Raw genomic sequence first — 10184 nt, forward strand, 5'->3', positions numbered from 1 at the left:
TAAGGCCACGGTGTAATGAACGCTGGCTCATCAGAAGGATTACCTGAAGTAAATAAATGAAAGCAAGACTGAGTATACTAATACTCAGCAAGACTTACCCGGAATTGGGTATATCTTAGCCCATAACTAGACTCATGATGGCTTTTAGCTTTGGGTAGGGTTTTCAGCTGAAAAGCAACAAAGAGTAGATCCTTATTTCCAATTTTTAGCTTTCAGGTTCTAGTTGTTTAACCATTCTAGTTAAGCACCTATAACTATCCAAACATGGTAGAATCTTTACTCAAACATCATCTTTAATAATCATATAATTGCTCTTGTTACTCTATGTGATAAAGGGGATAAGCAGTCTCATACATCGTGAGAGGCGGACGATTCTGAATCGAGATTCAACCCTTGCAAGGTAAACCTAACACACACGCTTGGGACACCACAGGGTGGTTCCAAGCAACCGTTTGCCTTTCATTCCGACTCGTGGATCAGGGCCACCACAAGCGACTGCAGGTCATATGCACTACAAAAGTGCAGGACGTACGTCTGTAGCGCGACTACAAAACCCGTACTCCTGGTTGCCCAGCAACACATACGCCTACACGTCGAACTAAGTAACCAAAAGAAGCAAATACATGTGGTGGGGGGTATGTCCACTCCTCGGGCCGATTGGTTACTAGGCTTACCGCTTACCATATTTCACGGCATGTGGCTAGTACTTTCAAACGCTTAGCCACCGCTACCACACACTGCGACCTTATCAAAATTCAACAACACAGACGGGGTATCATCTTGACCATGATACCTCATAAAACTCCCGTCCGGCATCCTTATGGTGATAACAGGAATGTAAACATTACAATTCCTAAATCGCGCGAGTGACAGGAAATCACTCGACTTCTACCGGTCCTATAAGCAGAGCAGCTAGTCGGACTCTATCTCTAGTGTTCAATATATTGGTTTCTAGAATAATGCAACTAAGTTTCCAAACAACTCCTAAAAACCTAATGCATAAAGAGATATATATAAGTAATATAGGTTGCAGTGTAGTAAAGTAGGGGTTATGTCCGGGGCTTGCCTTCGCTGGTGGGGTTGGGGTTAGTCAAACTATTATCTTCCGAACCTTGGTTCGGGGCTTCAGAAAAATCTGCGACAAGAGTTCCGGGGTCTTCTGAATAAACTTCTTCTTGTTCCGGGATCAGTTGATAATCCCCGTCAGCGAGAGTGGTCGAGTCTACATGAGATGCAGAATTACAAGTTATGGAATGCCTTTACATTTATTTTACTTCCCGATAAAGTTGCAATCCAATAAGTAATATTTTATTTGATACATTTCCTAATTACTCTGCACTGGGCAGTCATTTATTGAGCACTAATAAGTTTACTTAGATTCATTAAACAACAAACTTAGTTAGGTTAAGTATTCAATTAGTAGCATGGGGCAACAGGTGGTGTGGTTCCCATTAACAATTATATTAAAAGCTTTACATATTAACCTCTCAAGTTATATGATTTTTAAGTTACCATTACCTTAAAATCAAATATATTATATCTAATTTAATTAACATCTAATTCTTGGTTGACAATTTTAATAAGATGTTATAATATTACAAAACAGGACCTTAATTTATTTTCATGTTTTTAGAACCTTTAAAACTATATTTATTAATTATACTAAGGAAACTACTCCTTATTCCTAACAAAATTTATTCAACAAGAAAATAATACTAAAATGCAAGGATAATTATTTTTCTTCAATTCTACATGCTAAAAGAAAATTATCAGTACTGGTTTTACTAATTTATCATTTTTCTATGAATTACTATGTATTTCTTAAGCTTACAAGCAATTAACTTTGATATTTAAATTGGGTCATCAAACATTCAAAAACTGAAGTCGACCCTTAAAGAAAAGTTACAGATCTTTATCTAAAGATTCCAACAAAATTTAGTTTACTATTTTATGATTTTTCCTTGAAGAGATATGGTATTTCTAAGTTGACAACAAAAATTACATAAGGAGGTCCCTGGGCACTATTCCACTGAGTCTATGGCTTTGCAAGAAACCCCCTGTACTTCTATTTCTTCTAACCCGAAGTCCTTGGGCTGGGAACCGAACAGAGCAGAGCGGGGGCGGCCGTGTTCCGGCGACGGTGGTCGCCGGCGGTGAGGTCCAAGGGGAGGAAAAGGAACAGGAGCTCACGAGGGTCCTTATGCACCACGTGTCGAGGGTTGGAACGGCCGGAAAGAGGGATCCCGACAAGAACCCGAGGCGGCGGCGGAGGGGTCGACGGCGACGAGGGTGCTCCGGCGATGAACGTCGGCAGCCAACCTGCGCACGAGAACCAGTGAGTCATGGGGAACGTGTACGTGCCATCAATTTGATGAAAACATGCTGGATCGAGGGAACTCGACGGAGACCGATGCGGCGGCGGCGAGGAAAAACGCCGGCGAGCGTCGGGAAAGCTCTGTGATGCACGAAAGAGCCAATGGATGGGTCGTACAGTTTCAGGGTGAAGATGTGGTGCTGGTTAGGGTGATGTGGTGGCTCGGGATTGCTTGAGGGGTGCTGTCCACGGTGAGGCCGAGGGCGGCGGCGGATGGTGCTCGTCGGCGACGAGTTTTCAATGGAAATTGGAGGGCCACCAGTGGTCGAGGAGCACCAGTGGACTGTGGAAAAGCTTGTGCAGGTGGTGATTGAGGCGAAGGTGGTCTGGTGTGGGCTGCCCACGGGCGGGTTGTGCGCGGCCGGAGAGGAAGAAGATGACGGCGACGGAATACAGCTCGATTACTGGGAATTGGACGCGGGAGACAGCAGAACAGCATGTGGGTGTGGATGTAGTGCTGCTACGCGCGAGAGAGAGGGAGTTAAGGCACCGGGGTGGCCTGTCCACGGTGACCAGGTGGTGGCGGCCGGCGGCAGCCTCGGGTTACCTTGGCGCGCGCGCGTGAGGCCAGGAGGGGAGAGGAAAGAAGTCGAAACCGGTAGGGGACGACGCGTGGAAGGTTGTAGCAGCTGGAGGTGGCACTCGGGGCGCGGCATCGGCGGCGAACGGCGGTGGCAGGAGCAGCACAGGGCGGGAAGCGGCGGTGGTCAAAGGAGGAAGAAGCAGAGAGATGTCAGGAGGACTAGTTTGTGAATTCCAAAAAATTCCATGGACCCCTCTGTAAACTAAGATTTCCCATTGATAGAAAAGTCTAATGAGAAAGGTGTCTAAAGAAAAGTTGTAGAAAATTTTAAATCTTACAAGACTGCTTTAAGGTTCAAGTTCAAAATCTCAAAGAATATAGTTTTATTTTAAACTTTAGAGCACCATTCAAATTATAGACTTTGTCTTGTAATTCAAACAAATTGCTTTAATGCTTAGGGTCTTTTTGCAAGTTTTCCTACAGTCATCATTACTAGTTCATTTTACACTTTAGTCCTTAGGTAAAACTAAGTTTTACTTTTATCTTTTACCATTTCACATGTAAATCCTTATATGTTTGTATTAATTACACAAAGGTCCTTAATATCATATAAAGTCTATTTCCCTTAGTGTTTGTTTAACCTTTGCTCTTTTCTTTTCTATAGCCAACTGAAATTTTGACACTTATGCACATTTTCACATACTTGCACATGAAACTTTATTAAAACTTATAATTTACAAATGTACCCTTATTGCTTTGTACTACTTGTATACACTGTATCCTGCTTACATATATTACACCTAATCTTAGTATCTAGTTGTCTAACTACCTGGATATCACACCACCTATCTAAATTCTCTATGCACCCCGGCAGTACAAAGATGTACCAGGATCTGAAACAAAACTTTTGGTGGACTCGTATGCGACGAGAAATTGCTAAGTATGTCTCAGAATGTGATATCTGCCAAAGAGTCAAGGCCAGTCATCTGAAGACAGCTGGTATTCTTCAACCTCTACCTATTCCCTCTTGGAAGTGGGAGGATATCAGTATGGACTTTATTGTTGGCCTGCCTAATACTTCTCTGAGGCATGACTCTATTTGGGTAATCGTGGATCGATTGACCAAGACTGCACATTTTCTTCCCGTGAATACTACGTATAATGTCAAAAGGTATGACGAGATTTACCTAGATCAAATTGTTCGTCTTCATGGAATACCTAAGACGATAATTTCTGATCGTGGAGCACAATTCATCGCTCGATTCTGGGAGCAACTTCAAGATGCTCTTGGAACTAAGTTAATCCGAAGCTCTGCATATCATCCTCAAACGGATGGACAGACTGAAAGAGTAAATCAGATTTTGGAAGATATGCTTAGAGCCTGCATCCTTCAGTATGACAAGAATTGGGATAAATGCTTGTCACTGGCAGAATTTTCTTACAATAACAGCTATCAGACTAGTCTTAAAATGGCCCCGTTCGAAGCATTGTACGGTCGCTGGTGCCGAACTCCTTTGAGTTGGTCACAAACCGGCGAGCGTAAAATTTTTGGACCTGATCTAGTTGTTGAAGCAGAGAATAAGATAAAGATTATCCAGAACAATCTAAAGGCAGCCCAATCTCGACAGAAAAGCTACGCTGATATATGAAGAAGACCATTACAGTTTCAAATCGGAGACTTTGTGTATCTTCGAGTATCTCCTACTCGAGGTGTTCAAAGGTTCGGCGTAAAAGGGAAACTTGCTCCTCAATACATCGGACCCTTTGAAATCCTGGAAATCTGTGGACCCGTAGCTTACCGTCTTCAACTTCCTTCTCAATTAGCGGCCATCCATAACATCTTCCATGTATCCCAACTCAGAAAGTGTGTTAAAATTCCTATCGAAATCATCGATTCCCAAGCCATCGAAATCGAGCCTGATCTGACCTATACAGAACATCCACTTAGAGTGCTAGACACCAAAGAGAGAAGCACTAGAAGAGAAACCATTAGGATGTTCAAGATTCAGTGGAACCATCATACGGAAGAAGAAGCAACATGGGAAACTGAATCTTATCTTCAGCATAATTTCCCAGACTTCTTTCAAGCCAACCTCCGGACTTGATCATTCAAATCTATTCTGTTCCGGAATCTCGGGATGAGATTCTTTTTAGGGGGGAAGGCTGTGACACTCAGGTAATTAGTGTTGTCACACCCTAAATTTAAGTATGGTGTTATGTGCAATAAGGGTAAAAGTGTGTTTAAAAATGTAAATGCTAAGGGAAAAAGGGTTATTTATATAATTATATTTTAATAAAGGTCCTTTTGTGCTAAATGGGTGAACATGTAGGGTAGAATTCAAAAGTATGTGGGTTGTTTTGCAAAAGTTAAAAACTTGTGTTTAAATCGCAAAAGTAGGTGAAACTACCCTTTGGATATAAATGTGGTGTAATTTTAAAATAGGATTTATGCAAAGTTTAGAAATCTTGTTAAATTTCAAATTAATTGCAAATCCTTAGCTCTTTTGTGGATGGACCTTAAAGCAAAGTTGTACATTTTGAAAAACCATACACTTTTGCTTTTGGGCCCATCTCCATTTGAGCAATGGTTGGAAAGTTATCTATACATTATTGTAAGGTCCCTGTATTCTCTGCTTTTTGCAATCGGGTCCTCCATCGTCTTCCTCGAGTCCCTGAGCTCCTCTGTTCCTCTGCCGCGCGCGTTATCTCTGCCGCCGGCCTCCCCCCGAGCACCTGCAGCTCTGCACCACCTCCATGCGTCGCCCCACCCCTCTTCCCACCGCCACGCCGCCTCCGCTGTCCTCCCCTCGCTGGGCCACGTTGGGCAGTCGATCCCGAGCGGCTGCCACGCCACCCCGTCGAGCACGCCAGCGCCGCCCGCCGTCCTGGGCTCGGCCCGTGACTGCCCCTCCCTCTCCCTCTCTTCTACAATGCCGTGCCCTCCTATAAAGATCAGCCCGAGCCCCATTCCCTCGTATGTTCCCTCTTGTTCGTCCTCGCGACACCGAGCCGCTGCCGCACTCCTTCGCCGGAGTTCCCCCTCGACCACTCCACCCCGCCCAAATTCCAGTTGCACACCGCTCCCTCACCTCCTCCCCTAGCTACCCGACCTGATCCGGTCCAGCCCCCGGCCTTCCTTCGCCGGAATTGCTCCCACCCCGAGCCGCCTCTCATCGGAGCCGCCCGAGCTCGACCTCACCGTCGACAACCTACTTCCACTGCTTCTTCGGCCAATTCAAGTATGGGAATCGCATCCCCATCTCCCCCTGGTGCTCTTGCGTGCTTTAGATCCCCATGTTCGTCGGCCCTTCACTGGGAACGGCGATGCACCGCCACGGCCGCCGCCCCTCCTCGCCGCCGGCAATGCTCCACCCCTGCCCGTTGAGCCCCACCCTTTCCAACCGACTCCCCACACACTGTTGGTCGTGCCAAGCCGGCCCCTTCCCGCCGGCGACCTCGCCGCCGGTGGGAACATGCCGGAGCCGAACGGCTGGCCGCCGTCGGGGCCTGGCAGGGGCATAAGTGCAAGGGTTTTTAGTGTTCCAGGGACCCAGGCGCAAAGATACTGAGACCCCCCCCCCCCAAGTGTTTTGTTATTTCATGTGATTAATGCTGCTGCCTTGTAAAATTCATAGAAAACTGTAGAAAAATCCAAAAATTGCCAAACTAATTTTTTTGGAAACTAGCCTTCAAACTCTACAACATTTATTAATGAAGTTTAGTTTGAAACTAAATATTTTTGAATATTTTTTGAACTTAAGGTTAAAAGGTATTTTGTACATAACTTCTACATATTAGCTTTGTTTCTTGTGATTTTTGGTAGGTAGCTTCTATAAGCCATGTGTGAGCTTGTGTAAAAGTTTCAAACTTAGCACTGTTTTGTAGTTTAATTTGTTTTTAACTTGGGTAATTCAAATTTGAGATGATTTGAAATTAACTAAGCATGTTCCTTAGGCTTAATTAGTTAGATCTTTTTGTCATAATCTAATGTGTTGATAATTAGTCTATAATTAAATTTTCAAGACTTTATAATTCTATTTACCTCAATTTTGAATTTAAACTTGAAATTTGAATTCAAATTCAAATGTCTTAGTTCCTGTTTCCAGTAAATCCAATACTATAATCATAACTTAATTATAAATGATAATTCAAGACTAAACCCCCTTGTTTCATGAGTTCATGTGTGTTAATTATTGGATTGCAACTTTATCGTGAAATAAAGTCTTTAACTCAAGCACCATCTCAATTAAATTGTTGCATATCATGTAGAATCAACAACGCTCAACGATGGAGATTACGAGTTGGTCTTGGGACAAGACCAAGGGTTTTCTGAAGACCCGATAAACATCGCAGAGGATTTAACTGAAGCCCCGAACCAAAGTTCGGAAGTCTCTGACATCCCTGCCCCCAACCCTACTCAAGAAGGCAAGCCCCGATGCATAACCCAGTATTTCAGTTTATTACAATTTCATTATTTTATATATCCTGCATTATGTCTAGGAGTTGAAATGAAACCCTAGTTGCATAAAATCTTAGGAATCCAATGTATTGTACCCGAGTCCTTATCCCATAGACGCTCTGCTTAATAGGACTGGTAAAAGTTGAGTAATTTCTTGTCACTCGTGTGATATAGGAGTTGCATGTTTACAATTCTGCAATCACTATAAGGATAATGGACAGGGTCATGTGTTGTATCATGACTTGAAGGTTTACCCTGTCTGTTTTGATAAAAGTTGTTAAGGTCGTAGTGTGTGGTAGTGGTGGCTAAGCGTTTGAAAGTACTAGCCACATGCCGCGAAATATGGTAAAGTGGTAAGCCTAGTAACCAATCGGCCCGGCAAGTGGACATACCTCCCACCACTCGTAATTTAGTTTTTCTCATGCACCGACGTGCGGGAGTGCGTTCCGCACGGCGGACACGAGTACGGTCATGTAGTCGCGCTACAGGCGTACGTCCTGCACAATTGGTGTGCGTACGGTCCTACAGTCGCTTGTGGTGGCCCTGTTCCAGGACCTGGAATGAAAGGCAAACAGTTGCTTCGCAACGATCTTTGGATGTTCCCAGCGTGTGAGTTAGGTTTACCCTTTCAAGGTTGAATTCGATTCAGAATCATCCGTTTCTCACGAAGATTGAGACTGCTTATTCCTTATGCCACATAGAGTAAGAAGTATGACATTTGATGGAATAATCATGGTGAATGATAATCTCTACCTTGCTTGCTTAGTGTAGTTGCTAATCTAGAATGGATAATCAACTAGAACATGAAAGCTAAAATTCGAAAGTAGATCATACTCTTTGTTGCTTTTCAGCTGAAAAACCCGGAACCCTTTGCAATACCTTCATGAGTCTAGTTACGGGCTAAAGTATACCCAATCCCGGGTATGCCTTGCTGAGTATTAGAATACTCAGTGTTGCTAGTAACATTTTCAGGTATAATCCTTGCGAATCCCGCAGATAGTTCTGCGTGGCCAACTTCTGTTCCACATGACTGGTCCGTGGAGTTGGATCCGTCCCCGGCTGGCAATGACCCTCCTGAGTGACACCAGGCCTTGGGCTGAGCATGGTGTCAACCTTTGCGACGTATGTAGTCGCGTGTTTGGTTTCCTTCCGCCGTGAGCATGGACAAGCTATTGAGCTTGTCTATTTAGACACTATTTATATAAGTTTTACTTTAAGTTTTGAACAAGGTTTGTAAGAATATTTGCATATCTATAAATTAAAAGTGGATGAGCTGTACTGTGATTGTAAACTCGCCTTCGTGCGAGGTAAACCTGCTTCGATCCTGTTGAACCGTGGTTGTATCAGGCGGAGACCCGACAGACCAATGGGTTGTTCCGTTTGAAGTGCGTTGAGTTGGTATCGGCTAAATAGCGATGACTAGCGCACTTGAGCCGGAATAATTCAGGCGGTTCTGCCACACCGGAAAGAGTCGTCAAGTTCCTCACGGATGCCCCGGCTGCATGCGTCAGCCATGCCTTGGCATTTGTAAAATCTTTTTGGCTAGAAGCTCCGCTTGGAATGTTCGCACAGGGAGTGGCTGCGGAGTGCACTGAAGAACAGTTCAAAAAGTACCTCCAAGAAGCCCAACCTGTAGCAGAACAGATAGTACAAAGTGTACTGCAAGATTAGAGTGTAAAGAACAAGTACTCATTGCCTTGTATATATTCTTATTTTGTATCTCTACTTGTGTATGCCTTAGCTGATCTATCATCCAGACGTAAAGGCGAAGTAGTAGACACTACCCCGGGTGCAGCGACCCAGGAAGTAGTCATAGCAGCTCCGGGTAGGAAACCATCCCGCAAGGTAGATACAACCCGATCGCGCGGGCCTAACTAGTTAGGAAAGAACACGAGCATCGTCTTGGGACTACCGTGCTTATGGCAAGAAAAATGAAACTACCCCGAGTACAATGACTCTAGGTGTAGTCAAAATCGCTCCTTATGTGAGCGCGTCCAACAAGTTAGGTGTAAACCAATCGAGCGGATCGATTTTGTTGGGAAAGGACGTGGGCATCGCTGCAAGACTACCGTGCTCGTGGCAGAAGAAGAAACTACTCCGAGTGCAACAACTCTGGATGTAGTCAAAATCGCTCCTCATGCGAGCTCATCCAACAAACTAGGTATAAACCAGTCAAACGGATCGAGATTGTTGGGCAAAATGCGATCATCATCACAAACGACCATTGAAGGTCATGGCGAGGAATAGATAAAGCACGATCGTGGCTGTAGCCTCCGCCAAACTTGTGACAAGAAGTCGATGTATCATGAACGTGGCCGTAGTCTCCGTGAAACTCATGACAAGAAGTCAATTTATATAAAACATGCACATGGCCGTAGCCTCCGTCTGTTCACAGAGAGATTTTCAATCCGAATCTTGTGACAAATTGATTTGGAAGGAAAAGACCACCTGAGCGCCCGGAGATCAGTTATCTCCAAACATTTTCTCATGGATAGAACTTGCACAGGTTCTGAATGTTCCAAGAGTTCGGAACATCTTGGCCCGCGGGATATTGTAGTCGATACGATCCCGGTCTTATAACCTGCTTGAGGACGAACGGACCTTCCCACCTTGAGTTAAGCTTGTGTAGGCCAGACTCGTCTTGGATGCAACGTAGGACCAAATCGCCTATGCTGAATGACCGTTCCCTCACGTTGTGATCATGATATCGCCGAACCCCCTGCAGGTATCGGGCTGACTGAACAAGAGCGGTGCAGCGAGCCTCTTCAACAGAATCGAGCTCTAACTGCCTCGCTTCGTCCGCCTCGCCTTCATTGTACATTTCAAAC

Source organism: Panicum hallii, chromosome 1 (assembly GCF_002211085.1).
Source record: "Panicum hallii strain FIL2 chromosome 1, PHallii_v3.1, whole genome shotgun sequence".
NCBI lineage: Eukaryota > Viridiplantae > Streptophyta > Magnoliopsida > Poales > Poaceae > Panicum > Panicum hallii.